Here is a 15298-nt window from a genome sequence, read left to right as displayed (position 1 = left end):
CCTCACCAAATGACCTTTGACCTCATCCTTTGGCATGATGGAACCACCTTCTTCCCGACCTGGTTCTACGCTGCCAATGGCAAAACAGCTTTCAAGGAAAACAAGTTTCACTCTTACGAATGTCAGCTATAGAGGCAGAAGGCAAAACTTCTGGGGCAATGCCAGTAAGATAAATTGTGGTCTCGTGTGTGTGCCTGGAACATGTTCCACCGAACCAATCCCGGCATTTGCAAATCTCCGCCTGCAGTGGGTGCTGTGTCCGGGAAGAGCTGGGGCATGAATCACCCTGTGGCCTCATTGTCCTGCCTGGGGTCCCGTCCAAGATCCTGCATTGCATCTAGTCACCCTGCCCCATGGTCCACTCGGAGTCGTGGCAGTTTCTCGTCACTCCTTGTTTGTTGTAACCTTGACACTTTAGAACGGTGCCGGCCAGATGTAGTATAGAACATCCCCCAGTTCAGGTTGTCCTGTTTGGGCACAGACTGCTGAGCTGAGGTTGCAGGATGGCGGCTGGTGAGGCCCACGTGGATTTCAGACAGGTTTTCTTCGGTTGCCAACGTCTTCAAATGGGGACTTGTGCATAGAGATACTGATTCCTGGTAAATGCAAGATCTGGTGATGGCAGCCCAGGGTCCCTGTGGGCAGCGGGCAGCGGGGGCTGAGTAACAGCCTTCCCCGAGACGGGCAGACACGCTTCTCTTTGCCCCGTCCTAACCCGTCCGTGATATTAACCCCGCCCGCTCTCTGTGGCTGTAACTCCCAGAGGCGTCTGGGTTTGAAATCTGTCACGTGATGGAAACCCGCTGGAATCTCTGAAGTCACCGTCCTTTAGGTTCTAGAGGACAGAGTCTATGACGTGGGTGAACTTTGCTGTCTTCCTCTACCTGAAGGTACCCTCATGTCCCACTGGAGTGGCTTCCACAGGAGAGGAGCAATGGTTCCGGAGTCGGCAAGGATATGAATCTATGCGGATTTGCACACTTGCCACTTTTCAAAGCTGTTTGGCAAAAGCTAAACCCGTGCAAGTCATACGACCCAACAGTGCCATCCCAAGTACTCATCAGAAACATACACACATCCATGAGGAGATGTGTTCAAAAACGTGCTTTGCAACATTATTTATCTATTTATTTTTTTGAGATGAGGTCTCACTCTCTTGCCCAGGCTGGAGTGCAGGGGCGTCATCGTAGCTCACTGCAGCCTCGAACTCCTGGGCTCAGGTGATCCTCCCACCTCAGACTCCCGAGTAGCTGGGACTACAGGTGTGCACCACCACACCCGGCTAAGTTTTCTTATATTTAGAGAGATATTGTCCCACCGTGTTGCTGCAAACTGGAATCAACCCCAATGTTCAGTGAAAGTTGAACATAAATAGATAAATTTTGCAATATTCATGCGAGAGAATACTATGCAGCAATGAAGTAGAACAGGCTGCTATTTCACACACATGGAAGAATCCTAGACCAATGTTGAGAAAAATATTCAGACCTTAAAAGGATATTTTTAAATCTGTCTTACACAGAGCTGACAAACAGGCAAAATTATGGTGCTATAAATCAGAATAGCGGTAACCTTTGGGGAGAATCTTGACTTGGAGGAGGCAGGAGAGAGGTTTTGGGGCTACTGGTATGTTCTGTTTCTCGACCCAGCTCATGGGCAGAGTGAGTGTGCACTCTGTAAAAATCAATGCAGCCACACAGCTATGATTTGTGCATTCTTGTGTATGTATGTTTTACTTCGATTTTAAAAGTTAACTTAGAAATATCTGAAAACAGCCATGTGGAAAGGAATTTTATCGGATCTCCGTGGCCCTAGACCTACCATGTGCTGAGCAGAAGATAGCTTTGGGCCTAACTAAGGACACGTTTTCCAACACCTGGGGGTCCCCGAGTCACCCTGTGCATAAGGCAAATCCAACCAGTAATCAGTCAAAGTGATCAGTCCTTGGGGAGAGAAGCTTGGTTTTTCTGAGTGAGGGGCTGGGGAATAGGACAGCTGCTAAATTTGTCAAAATTCACAGTCTGCAGCTACCTGGTGGGGCCAGTGTGCAGAACCCCCATTCTCAGCTGCTCATGTAGAGTCTGAAACGTGGCAGGGAAGAGCCCCTAGGCTGGAAGGGGAGCTCGAGAAGCCGGAAGCTCCTCGGGGAGTAGCGCCATATTGCAGCAATGCCCATAAATCATCTCCGGGAAAAGCAAATGCTGTTTTAAAAAGGCACTTAAATATTTTTCATGGCTTTGTTATTTGTGGAAGAATCCTAGGAGGCTCATCCTTTACATTAACAAAGTCATAATTGATAAGTTTCCCTTTTTGCATTAGCAGCTGGCAAGCTCAGCGCGTAAACGTTCTGCCAGTCGATGGGTAAAAACCCTTTTTATGTGATTCCCTGGTATATGTTTCTCTATATATTCATTCCCTTCTTCTTTCTTTAAATCATGATTCTTAGCTATCTTACTGCACAAATATTTTTGTTGCAGGCCTCCTTGAATCCTTTTTTGGGGGTTAGGGGACTATGTTAATAGTTCGTAAATGACTGTGCATTGCGTATGTTGAACAAGCCTGTGGTAGAGTCAAGTTTCATGCAGGAATTCAGTTCTAAAGTCAGCAGGTTATGCGAAAATCACATGTAGAAAAAATTTCTCTTGAAAGTCCCTTTGGCAGGCGCCATATTGGAGATGAGCATGACAGGTTTCCATGGCGCCCCGGCCAGCTTTCCCCGTGGCGCTGGAGCAGAGAGCTGCCGACTGCCGCGGGTGCCGCAGTGGTTGGCAGCACTTAGAGGTCCAGTTGTCCAGGGTGTCATTCCGTTTTTAGGCTAAATAATATTCCATTTTATGGATATACCACACATTTGCTTATTCATTCATCAGTTGATGGGCATTTGGGTTGTTTCCACATTTTGGATATTATGAATAATGCTGACATGAACATTGGTGTACAAGTATTTGAATGTTTGTTTTCGATGCTTTTGGGTGTATACCTAGGAGTGGGATTACTGGGTCGTATGGTAATTCTGTTTAACTTTTTAAACACACCACTCAATTGTTTTCCACGGTGGCTGCACCATTGTACTTCTCCACTAGCAATGTACGAAGCTCTGACTTTCTTCCTCCTCAGCTATGTGGCGTCATAATGGTTCCCTCCTAAGTTCGACCCCACTGTTTTTGGTAAAGAAGGGGCTGTCTTGGGGACCGCCTGTATTCCGATGACGCTGACCAGTGTGAACCAAATATAACTTTGACCATGCTTGTTTTCCACCGGTAAGTTAGTGTATGCGCTGTGGGTGTATGTAAGCTGTTGAAATACAACTATCGAGAGAAATCTCATTTAAAATGCGAATGTAAATGTCATGAGCTTACATTAGAATCTGCTTCACGTGTTATATTTTTCCACATGAGCTTGTCTCTAACCTGGGTTGGGAAAATAGTTTTGAAACAGCACAGTGTGCTTCTCTGCAATTGCATGGATGCCGGGATATTGAGCAGGATGGGAACAGTGTGTATCTGGCGTAGTTGGAGCAGGTTTCTGGACATAGAAGGGGACGGAGAGGTTTGGGATTGTTCCCCAGCCTCCTCCCCCCACCATTATAGAAACCAGACACGGTTCTTTGGGGGGCAGTTGCTCTGTCTGCACAGTGACATTTCATGTTGGGTTACCAAGTGCCATTTGCAAAGTATGTTTATATGGATTGTCTCAATTAAGTTGCCAGGACTCCTTAGAAGGGTTAAATAATTTCCCCAAATCGTGCTTGGTCAGTATTAGGACCGGGCTCCGAGCTCAGTGGTTCTTTCCCACCATGGAAGGACTCAGCGACTGTCCTGGGCCTTGACCTTGGAGAGAGGCCCCCCCCCCGCCCCCCCCCCCCGCCGCATTGAACTTCAGGACCATGGACAGCACCAGCCCCACCAGTTCTATCCTCCCGTCCCCTCCCTTGGGCTCTGTCCCAAGCTCCCCACACTCTGCATTTCCTCCCCTTTCTTCTTCCCCTTGCTCCGCTGTCCCTGTCCCTCCGTCCCTCCGTCCCTCCCATGCCTGAAGGCGAGGACCACCTACGAAGCCTCCTCAGAAAGAAAAACCATCACCCAGCACACTCTAGTGTTGACTTTAATTATTTTTATTATACGTTATTATAATTAATGATACTGACATCATTCTTATAAAATATCATCATGCCAGGCTTGCATATTATAACTACGTAGCCTATATTTGAGCATAGTATGATTGTATATTTATAGTTCATAATGGAATTACATGTGTCCAGGCATAAAACTCGTTATAGCATTTTTATAGCTTTTCTAAACCATAAGACCAAAACAAATCTGCAGATTAGAAACAAATACAAGAGGCCGATAAAGTTCACGATGCAAACTCACTGTAATTTAACGTGTCAGATGATATTATTTTACTCAAATTGAATTTCCTTTTGTAAGTAAAGTTAGTGCCACGTTACGGTTGGCTGAAAGTTGACCCGGCGTTCCAGCCACCGATCTCTTTCAAACTCTTGCAAAATCTTTGATTCTTGAGCAGGTGTGAGGTCGACTGGCTTTCGTTTTGCACAAAAGCACCATTTGTGTTGGCCTTGTGACTTTTCCGTCATCCCAGGGCCGCCAGTGTGGGACGCTTCAAGCCAGAGAGGCAGCGGCACTAACCCACACACAAGCATCCGCCTTCGGTTCTGCATGTGACGTTACATAGACACATTGAAACATCTGAACTGGCACTTCCTGTGGCTGCCCAGTGAGGGAGATTTCAGGGGTGCTCAGTCCTCGCCGTCCTCAAATCGAGCCCCAGAACATGCAGGTCAGCACGCGGGGAGCCGACCCAGCCTCCACGGGGTCAGCCACGGCCCGGGAGTGGGGAAGGCCCTTCCCGTGGGGTTGCAGACGGTTAGGGGCAACAAGCGGCATGTTCTGATTCTAACGGGGGCCCTGTCTCGTAAAGGATCTAAGACTAAAGCCATTCCCGGTTCCGCTCCTAGTGAGGGTTATTTCTGGCTTGTAGGTGGCCTGTAGGTGGCTGTCTTCCCACTGCGTCCTCACGTGGGGGCAGGGGGGGAGGGACGGGATGGGGGAGGGGTGGGAGAGGGACAGGGACAGTGACAGGTTGTCCCCTCCTTATCAGGTCACTGACCCTATCAGATTAGGACCCCACCGTTTGGCCTCATTTAACCTTGGTGATGTCCCAAGAGCCCCGTCTGCACAGGCAGTCACGCTGGGGACTAGGGCTTCCGCATACACGTTCTGGGGGACACGATGCCACCCACGGCAGGCGGCCACGGCAGAGTCCGGCGCGGTGGACGAGTGTGCCTGTGGCCATCCACACCTGCCTCTTCTTCTCCCGGCACCCAGGGGCTGTCGCGGCTTCCTGTGCCCCCTCCTCTCCCACCATGCTTGGACTCTAGAAACCAGTCCGACTTCTTTTCCAACGTGCCCCGTTTTTGGGCCACAGTCAACCCGGTGACATGTGCCTTTGGGGAGGGAGTAGCTCGTGGGTGTTTTTATTTGAATTCGTAGCCGACACATCAAAACAGGGATGTTTGAGATGGAAACCCGGAGTCTCGGCTCCTAAAGATGTACATCAGTGCTGGGTTCCTGTCCTCAGCCGACCTCTGCTCAGGGCCCGGGTCCTGCTGTTTGCCGTGCTCCCTTTCCTTCTAGAATGTTCCAGCATCTGCCCGTGCGTGTTGCTGCCCGTCCCCCGTGGGCAGTCGGGCTTGAGACTCGTGCCTTAGCCGTTCCTGCTGCAATGCTTACGAGTCCTTCCCTGGAGGAGAAATCTGTTCCGTTACCAAAGAATCACAAGGATACACACGGGCTGGCGTTTCTCACTTCCCGGTTGCTATTCCGGGTCAGGAAGACAGAGCCTGAGGGTGGCTCCTTGCAGCCAGTGCTCAGAAAGTTCCTCCTCGTCACGGTCCTGGCAGTGCGTGAGTCACGCGCTCCCGTGGCTGGGCCGTGGGCGTGTGTCGTCACACTCAATTACGGGCGCTCAGATGCGGTCAGCACTCGGCAGTGTCAAAGCCCCCAACAGGGGGACCGGTGGGGGCCATGCACGCTCCTGTAGCATGGCATGTGTGTGCACACGTGTGACCTGAGGCCGCCTCACCCCAGGCTGTGGAGAACCTTGTTACTCAGATAGTCGTGTCAGATTGTATTAAATCCACCCGGTCCTCCTCCTCCTCCTCCTCCTCCTGGGAGTTGTCAAAGCTGGTGCCACCTGCACTGGCTGTCGGGAGACTCATGTTGTCACGCTGGGACTGCAAGCCCACGTCTTTTGGGGGCCCTCTGGTCTGGAGCACGCCGATGACACACAACGTGATCTCTATGTTCCTTGGTGGCATCTCCTTGGCGGTGCTGATGGATTCAGAAAGGCTTGATCTACCTGGGGCAGCGGCCACGTCTCCGGGAGGACAGCTCTGGCCCTGCCCAGTGTCAGTGGGGAGGCCTCCCGGGGTGAGTTGCTTTTCAGCATTTCATACACTCAGACGGGCGAGCAGTGGGTGTTTGCTGAATTTCCCCCCAAGTCCTGCAAACACACGCGCACCCGCACCCTGCCACCGTGGGGAATGGCGGGGACCAAGGTCCGCTTCCGCTGCAGAACCGAGGGTGAAACCACCCCCGCCGCCGCCCCCGCCAGGTTGCACGCCGGGCTTGCACAGAGGGGGACGTGTGTGCTAATCTGGTGAATGAGTCACAGGGTCCGACAGGCTCCACCTGGTACCTGTGCTCTCTCCTTTGGGCGCTTACCTGGTGTCTCTGTCAGCGAGTGGGTGTCTTTCAGCCTCCCTGTGTGGAGGGCGTTGGCACCTGCGAGTTACTTTGTGATTCTGGAAGCATGGGGTGGGCACTGTCAGTTTGGGGACAAGGTTGGTTTTCAGCAGCTCCCTGAGGGCCGGGGGGAGCCCAGCACGGTCACTGGTGCCTGAAGGGCCCGTTCGTGCTTGGGCCGGTTTGGGAGGCCGCGCCGGGGAGAGACGGTAATGCTCCTCTCCCGTCGCACGGTGACGCCGTGGGGTGGTGTTTCCTGGGCTGGATTTAGGTCCTGAGGTTTTTCCTTGGGAAGACTGATTTCATCAGGTTAAGCAGCTGGCCTTGAGTCGCTGAGTTGGAATGTAAGTAAAATTAAAGGGATGTCAGTTTTTCTGCAACCACCAGAGAACTGCATGAAAGACCAGCCCCACTTCTCATCCCGACGCTCCTTTCTTGCAACTCAGGCTTCCTGAGTGAGGCGCAAGGAGAGGCGGGTGGCGTGAGCCAGGTGGCTGTTTGGGGGCGGAACGTGGAAGATGCAGGTCGTGCCCTCTGTGGGAAAGGGGCCCCCTGAGACTAGACGCTGCAGCCAGTGTGCTCAGTGCTCCCCGAGCACTGTGTCCCAGAATCCTCACGCCGTCTGATGGGACGGGCCCTCTCACATCCTTACGTCGTAGACAGTGTGGGGACACCAGGCAGCTCGTCTAAAATCACATACGGGACAGCTCGAGTCTGTGTTGAGCAACTTGGCCTCAGAACCCATGATCTGACTCCCAAGTGTCTCCTGTTCTCAAATTCTCTGAGATACTGCTGCCTCGGTTTACCTCGGGGCATGCAAGGCCTCCACAGTCGGTAGCCAAGTGTTTTGATTTGTCTTCGCCCCCGTAAGACCTCCAGAGAGTCCCACATTTGGGACATGCCAGAAGGTCCACTGTTCTCTCAAGGAGCCAGCGGGGGCCACGTCACACTGCTTTACTCATGAGAGACAACAGTGAGGACGTGCTATTGGGAACGTCTCTGAGGACAGAAAGGGATCGAGCACTCCACTGTCACGTACTTCCCGTGGGCTGGGGAGCAGCTGTTTCCCAGAACAAACCACTGCGGGTCTGTTGTCATGTAGGTTCCTTCACGGTGGCAGGTGCCAAGCGGTGGCAGAGCTCATGATTGTGGCCGAGACGAAGGGAACAGAGACCGAAATATGAAGCTGAACACGTCCGGGGGAGACGCTCTCCCGGCTCAACTCACGCACCACTGTGGGTTGCAGAACCAGCGCCCACCCCGGGTCCAATTTCCAACCCAGAGGTCTTGAGTGCTGTGCCCGCCAGGGCTGCAAATGCTGGCATCGGCTCACACGCCCTCTCCTTTTGTCCTAGGAAAACCAGCTGAAGGATGTCACCCTGGGAGAGCGTCGCCTGAGACCTCACCATGCAGGCCTTCCCGCAGGGGCCTGGCGGCATGACCAGGTACTGAGCCAGCATGAGCAGACTGTCTGGGGGGCTGGGGGAGGGGACGGAGTCACTGAATTGCCCCCAAGGTCAGGGCAGCCCGCGCCCCTCGACCCGGTCTGTTAAATCTTTCCAGGTTATCCCTGGTCTGCTGTCGGCTCCACTTAGAAGTGGGTTAGGCACCGTGTCCTGCCACAAGGCCACGGAGGACCTGCCGGTGCCCACTGTCCCAGCGAACGGCCTGGCCACTGCCCGATGGCTCAAGCCGAGACACTGGGGCCTCCCGGACGGTGCCCCCTCCTCACGCTAATCTAATTCCTCGCCTTGCTGTTTTTTCTGGGGCTTATAACAGAGCTCCTGAAACTGAGTAATTTATAAAGAAAAGGAATTTATTTCTTACGGTTCTGGAGGCTGAGCAGTCCCAGGTCGAGGGGCTGCATCTGGTGAGGGTCTTGCTGGTGGGGACTCTGCAGGGTCCCGAGGTGGTGCAGGGTGTCATGCGGTGAGGGGCTGAGTGTGCTCACGTGCCAGCTCGGGCCACTCTGCCTCCTCCTGTGATGCCACCTGGTCCCCTCCTATGATAACCCATTAACCCATTAACCCACTGATCCCGAGGGCAGAGCCGCCGTGATCCAATCACCTCTTAAAGGCCTGTCACTATGGCCACGCCGGGGATTAAGTTTCCAACCCAGGAAACTGGGGGACAGACCCAGCCCACGGCCACACCAGCACCCGCCGTGCCCCAGCCCGCTCCTCTCCCCTACTGCCGTTCCCTTGTCCAGACCCACGGCTGCTTCCTGACTGGCCTCTCTGCCTCCCTGTCCTCCTGTGGTCATCATCCCCGCAGCAGCTGGGAGGATCTTGTGATGCTTCCAGCACCTTCCATAAATAAAACCGAAGCTCCTCCCAGCAGCTGCCATCCCGCCCGACCTGGCTACCTGCCTGTCCCCCTGGGACTCCCCGCACCAGCCATTCTGACTTCCTCTCGTCCCTCAGACCCCAAGCTCGTCCCAGCACTTGATGGTTTTCTCTGCTTAGAACATTCTAATCCCTCATCTCCAAACAGCCGGAAACTTCTCGCCTTTCCCGTCTCAGGTCAAACGTCACCTGCCGGTGAGACCGTCCCGGCTGCCCCCCCTAACGCCCCTGCCCCGTCCTCCACCCTCCTTTTCTCTCTGTGGCCTTGGCCATTCTCCTGTCTCTGAGCCTCTTGCAGCTGCCTCAGTCCCTCACGGGGCCTCACACACACGTGCGTCTGTCTCCCCACGGGGACGTGAGCGCCTGAGTGCAGAGCCTTTGCTGTCCCACCTGTCACGGCCCCCCCAGAGCCTGTCCCGGGACAGCAGTGGGTGCCCAGGACACGCTGGCTGAGTGACTGCTGCCTCTGAGCTGCTGGTTTCATGGCTCTAACGACGCCTGTCTCAAGGAATAGCTGAGTTCTCATAACTTGATATAAAAATTACCGGTTTCTTGATTTGACGCTTATTTTCCTGTCTTCCTGTTTTGCCATTTTTTCCAAAAAAGGTGTGTTTTTTTTTTTTTTTTTTTTTTCAAAAAATGACAAGTGTTGATGAGGATGTGGAGAAACTAGAACCCTGTGCCTTGTTTTTGGGGACATAAAGTGGTGTAACCACTAAGGAAAACAGGATGGAAGTCCCTCAAAAACCTAAAAATAGAATTACATATGATCTAGCTACCTCTTTTCTAGCTTCATATGCAAAAGAATTGAAAGCAGGGTTTCGAAGAGATATAATTTAATATCCTCATCAACACTTGTCATTTTCTGAAAAAAAAACAAAAAAACAAAAAAACAAAAAACACCTTCTTTTGGAAAAAATGGCAAAACAGGAAGACAGAAAAATAGGTGTCAAATCAAGAAACCAATAATTTTATATTAAATTATTGGAACTCAGATATACACATAGATATATCTCCATGTCACTCACAGTAGCCGGAAGGCGGAGTAGCCCCAGCATCCGCAGACGGAGATGGGCAGACGGGGTGTGGTCCATCCCCACAACTGAATGTCGTTCAGCCTTGAAAAGGAAGGAAATTCTGACATGTGCCCCAACATGGATGAACTTGGGGACGTTATGCTAAGTAAAGACGCCAGTCACAAAAGGACCGATACCGTAGGGTCCCACTTTTGAGGTCCCTGGCATTGTCAGGTTCGTGGGGACAGAGAGTGGAATGGGGGTGCCAGGGGCTGGGGGAGGGGAGGGCGTCAGCGTTCAAAGGGGTGACAGTTTCAGATTGGGAAGGTGAGGAGTTCTGGAGGTGGCTGGTGGAGACGGTTGCAGAACAATGTGACGACACTTAGTGCCACTGAGCTGTACACTCAAAAATGGTCACATTGGTACATTTTATGTTATGTGTATCTTTCCCCAATTTTTTAAAAAAATGGTGTTTTTAGTGCATCCCGACTCTTGGGTTGGTGCCCTTCCCCCCACTCCCGCCAGCCCCGCTTTGCAACCTGCTCTCGGGGAGGCTCAGATAGACTCGCTCATGCTGAGGTTCCAGTGCATGGTCAGGCGCAGGGACTTTCTCACCCGGAGAGGTGAGGACGGGGACAGCGGGGCCCTGCAGGCGTGGGGCCTGGCCGACGGAGGAGGTGGGGTCATGGCTCTCAGCCCTCCCGACCGCTCAGTCCCCTTTCCTGGCCGTCTCGTGCTGCGGCTTGACGTCCCTGCTGCTGTAGGGTTCGCATGGGACCCAGCGGTACCTTTTCACTTGAGGTTTGAAATTCCTTCCCCTGCTGCCTTTTCAGCCAGGCCCTGGAAACAAGGCTGTGGGGCTCAGAGGAGGAGCCTCCCCTCTGCTCTGCAGAGGTGTCTGAGGGAGCCGTGACTCACCAGGTGCAGACGGGAATAGCAGTGCTGCTTTACGAGGGGTGACAGGCTGCCCAGATCTGCCCCGCTGCTCCCCTGCCTTGCGGGCCCGGTTTTCCTCCAGAGCTCGTGGGCTGCCCCGGAGAGCCCCCGCCACTGCCCTTTGGCCCAGCATCTGCCTTTGTGTCCCAGGGCACCTGGGGGACTGAAGGGCGGGGTTAGCTGGGGCTGGTGACAGATCCACGGCACCACCAGACCCACGTGGGGGGCTCATGAGCAGGTACCTGCTGTGACACAGGGGACCCTCCGGGTTCCCAGGAAGACATTTGGGGATTACCAATTCCCCCGTCTGATTCCTGGATTTGCATCTGATTAAGAGAGTGAAATTAATCATTGGAGCTCTTAATGACGAATGCCAGGAGACTGCACTGTCAGCAATGCAGGGACGATGGCTTCTTACGTGCCAAGTGCGGTACTGGGACGTCTGGTATCGGACCGAAGTCCCCAGGCAGGCAGCCTTGTGGCAGGAAACCGGTGAGCTGAGAACCCAGGACACAGTGCAGAGAACTCGTTCAAACCCAGATGTTTTACTGATTTCAAAAAAAAAAAAAAAAATTCCAGTTTCTTATTGCCTTTGTAAGGTGTTTGGATGGTTCTGGGCCATCAGCCCCTGAGATGCCAGCATTCAGGTGGCCCGTGCGAGCCAATATTTAGAGTGGTTTTAGAGTGTTTTTAACTCAGAGGCATCCCTCCCCAGGCAGGACCAGCTGCTACCAGTTAGAGAGAGCCGCTTTCTCTGGGTGTCTCAGCTGGGATCACGTCCACTGCATGCAGCAGAGACCTGAGCTCAAGGAGTTCCGTGGCGGGTGCCTGGGGCAGAGGCAGCTGCTTAGAGAAGGGACAGGGCCCAGGTGCCTGTCCACCTCGGTTGTGCATGGGTGGTGGCTCCTGTGACCCCATGTCGGTGGTGTTCCATCTGTCAGTATCTCCCACTGCGGCTGGAAGAGCCTAAGCCTCTCTTAGGACTCTTTGCATTCATGAAGGGACATCACCCCCCAGAGATTTCTGCCTGAGTGTCACTGGAGAACCGGGCCACACGGGGTCTCAGTCTGGGTCTCTGCAGGAGAGACACTCCAGAAAAGCCACTGAGGAGGGGAATGTAAACAGCTGCACAGGACAGTGACAAATGCCCGTGGAAAAGCAGGAAGGAGAGGGGCGGTGGCAGGTGGGTGGGATGTGCCAGGTGATGGAATTAGCAGGTGCAAAGGCCCTGGGGTGGGAATGAGCTTGGCTTGTCTAGGGGACAGGAAGGGGCTGGAGTGTCCCCAGCACGGTGAATGGTGGCAAGAGGGGAGCAGGTGCACGGGACCAGACCCTGCAGGGCCTTGTAGACCACTGAGGAGTTTGGATTTTATTTTCATTTCCATGGAAACCGCAGGTTTCAAGCAGGCAGAGACTGGATGAGGGACATTCAGACGTTACCCCCCAAGTCTAACTTTCTTGAACAGCTAGAACGTGAGAAGAGAAGGCTCCAAACAAGACTGCACCCCGGTACTGAGGTTCAAAAGTGAAGACTGTCTCATTAAAATAGGTCGTGACATTTCCACTGGGAGCACTGGGGTGTTTTTCCAAGTTCATTGCCTGACGCCTCACGTTGCAGCAAAAGGCATTCAAATGCTCCTTCCAATGAGACCTCGCTCTGACCTCTTAATAACAGCGTTCCCGCGACTCTGCTCCCACTTAGGAATGCCGAGTGGGTGCTTTCTTTTGCTGCCACAGAAGTTGTCAGGTTAAACTAACACTCGGGACATAAAGTATTTGGAACAGAAAGGTTTTCTGTGGCTGAAAAACATGCCTTTATGCCAGTCTGTTACCGAAGCCATAATTCATGTCGTAACGGTGGGGGAGGAGAAGAAGAAGTTGCAAGTCTGTTGTTGGGTTCAAATGTGTCGCTTCCAGAATCAGTAGGACAGGAACCACGGTAGCCTGTCCCGTCACTGCATGTCCTCACCTGTTTCACAAAAGCCGCGGGGAGAGACTGAGAAGACACGGTGCCTCCCCCGGGGCCGTGTCCGGAGAATGGAACCCATGTGGTTTCTGAGTTTAGTGGGGGATCCACTCTCACACATGTGGAGTTTTGTTGCCGTTCTTATTCAGTTTTAAGCCAAGGGGGAAAGTTTTCTGTAGAAGAATGAGTATGCCCAGACAAGTTGGGTAACACTTTTGTGTCTGTCGGGGCTCTCACAGTTACAAGGGACAGGCAACAATTCAAACTGGTGTAAGCACACAAAGAGCATCTATTGGCCCCAAGTGTCTAGAAAGGAAAAGACAATTGGTTTCAGGCACAGCTTGATCTAGGTGCGTAAAAGATGCCCCCAGCATCCTGCTTCTCCGGCTGCATCTCCTGGCTGGGTGTCCCTCTCATTGGTTCTGTCCTCATGATGCAAGTGGCATGGCAGCTCCAGCCTTTTGTCCTCACCTTTCCACGTTCAGTGGGTAAAACAGAGGGTCTTCCCGGCTCCTACACAAGTCTGACATCTCAGGCTCCAAGGAGGCCACAGGGGTCACATGACCTCCCCGACCAATCACATACCCAGGGCATGCGATTGCACTGATTGGCCGGGCCTGGGGCACACGCCCAGCCCCGAGCCAATCGCTGAGGCTGCGGTGGAGGTGGGTGGGCTGGAGAGGGAGGTCGCGTGCGGATTGGCCGGCCCGCAGCCAGGTGCGGCCCCGCGGCGCGAGTGCACCTGCGGGCAGGTCCCAGACGCAGGACAGGGGCGGGCTGGAGTCGGTGGGCGGTCTGCGTCCCGGAGAGGAGGCGATGGCTCTGCTTCCCAGGTGTGTCGTGACCCTGTCGCCCTCCCGCCCACCTGCAGGTGAAGGCAGAGCATGCCCGGCCCGGCCACCCGCTCACCGCGGTCACCAGCGAACGCGATCTGGCCGTGAGGGAGAAGCAGCAGCCCCGAGCCAAGCTGGAGAACCTAGAACAGGTCCTGAAGGTAGGACGGCGTCGGTCCCCTCGCGGCGTCGGTCCCCTCGCGGCGTCGGTCCCCTCGCGGCTCCGGGCCGGGAAGGCAGGGGGGGCTCTTTCTGCAGCCGTCATGAAGACTCAGGGCCGCGGGGGCTGTTTTTACCCTTTTTGCAGCACAAAAAGCAATAAATAACAAAATGCGAGTGTTTCTGGAAGCGGTCCCGTAGAACCAATTACGCATTTCCCTTTCTTAGGATGTTAAACACAGCTGAGCGCGGGCCCGGCTCCGGGAATGGGGACGGAGCTGCCTGGCGCTAAGACCAGAGGCGGCCGCCTCGGTGTTGCCAGCTCCGTGAATTTTAAGCTGCTCCTCAGCCGTTTAATGACCTTTGTTCTAAAGAGAATAGCTCGATCAGAAAAGCGCTTTGTCGGGGTGCAGGTGACTGGGTACTCCTCACGCATTTCTGATGAGCCGCGATCTCCTTCAGTGTTTAATGGGTGGGTCGATTTGCTGCACGTGTCACTGAGTTAAGCCGACTGAATTCTTTAGCCTGTTTTTTTTTTTCTTTTGAGTGTTAAAATTGTTTTGAATTCTCATAGTGGGAATTAAAAAAAAAGAAAAATGAAAGAGTCACCTCCAGTCCTGCTACCCAGGACACACGTTGCTTGGATCCTTTGCATTTCGCAAGTGCAGAAACGGGATTGTGCTGCACTTACCGATGCTCCTTAAGTCAATAAGCGATTTTAATTGCAGCTGCAGCTCATTTGGGGAACGGTTGCGGGTCCACAGCAGAGTGGTGGCCAGTGACGCGAGGGGCCGTGAACCCTAATGGGTCTGAGGCTTCTTTCTGGTATTAGGTAGCAATGACGCTTGCAGAATTTCGTGAATCTCCCCAAACCACTGAACTTACACTTTAGCATGGTGACGTTCATGGCCCCCAAATTACATCTCAATTAAAAAATAAAGATGCCCTGTTCTTCTCACTGCCGACCTTGAATGTGAGCCCAGCGGGGCGTGTGGTTCTCAGGGGAGGAGTGGAGCCGTGGTCAGCGTGGCGTGGTGTGGCGTGGCACTCATGGGCGGGGCAGCTGAGGCGAGTGCTGACCGTAGGGCTTCTCCCGGCTTGCTCTAAGTCTAGGACGTAACCCTAAAGAGAGGAGGTGCTACCGCGGAATTATTTAAGCAACTGCCTTGCCTACGGGCTGGGTTTTCCGAGTGCACAAAACATGATTTATTCAACCCTCTGCCTCTAGCGGTTGGGACGGGTGTTTGGTGTCTGGTGGGTTTGGTGGCGGATGGGC

General features: G+C 53.5%; 1 protein-coding gene across 3 annotated transcripts in view; it reads left to right on the top strand.

Moving 5' to 3' along the window:
* Positions 1 to 8112: 8112 nt before the first annotated feature.
* RIMBP2 (RIMS binding protein 2) overlaps positions 8113 to 15298 on the top strand; it is a 62608-nt gene continuing 55422 nt past the window's right edge. For 2 of the 3 annotated variants that reach the window (XM_045534305.1, XM_045534301.1), the window contains exons 1-2: positions 8113 to 8212; positions 13902 to 14024. The gene's annotated coding sequence lies outside the window, so the exon portion shown is untranslated. Of the gene's footprint in view, positions 8213 to 13900; positions 14025 to 15298 lie in introns of those variants that run through there. The other variant, XM_045534302.1, reaches the window with a different exon arrangement.

This window comes from Lemur catta, chromosome 21 (assembly GCF_020740605.2).
Source record: "Lemur catta isolate mLemCat1 chromosome 21, mLemCat1.pri, whole genome shotgun sequence".
NCBI classification, from domain to species: domain Eukaryota; kingdom Metazoa; phylum Chordata; class Mammalia; order Primates; family Lemuridae; genus Lemur; species Lemur catta.
This window is presented reverse-complemented; position numbering and strand designations above follow the sequence as displayed.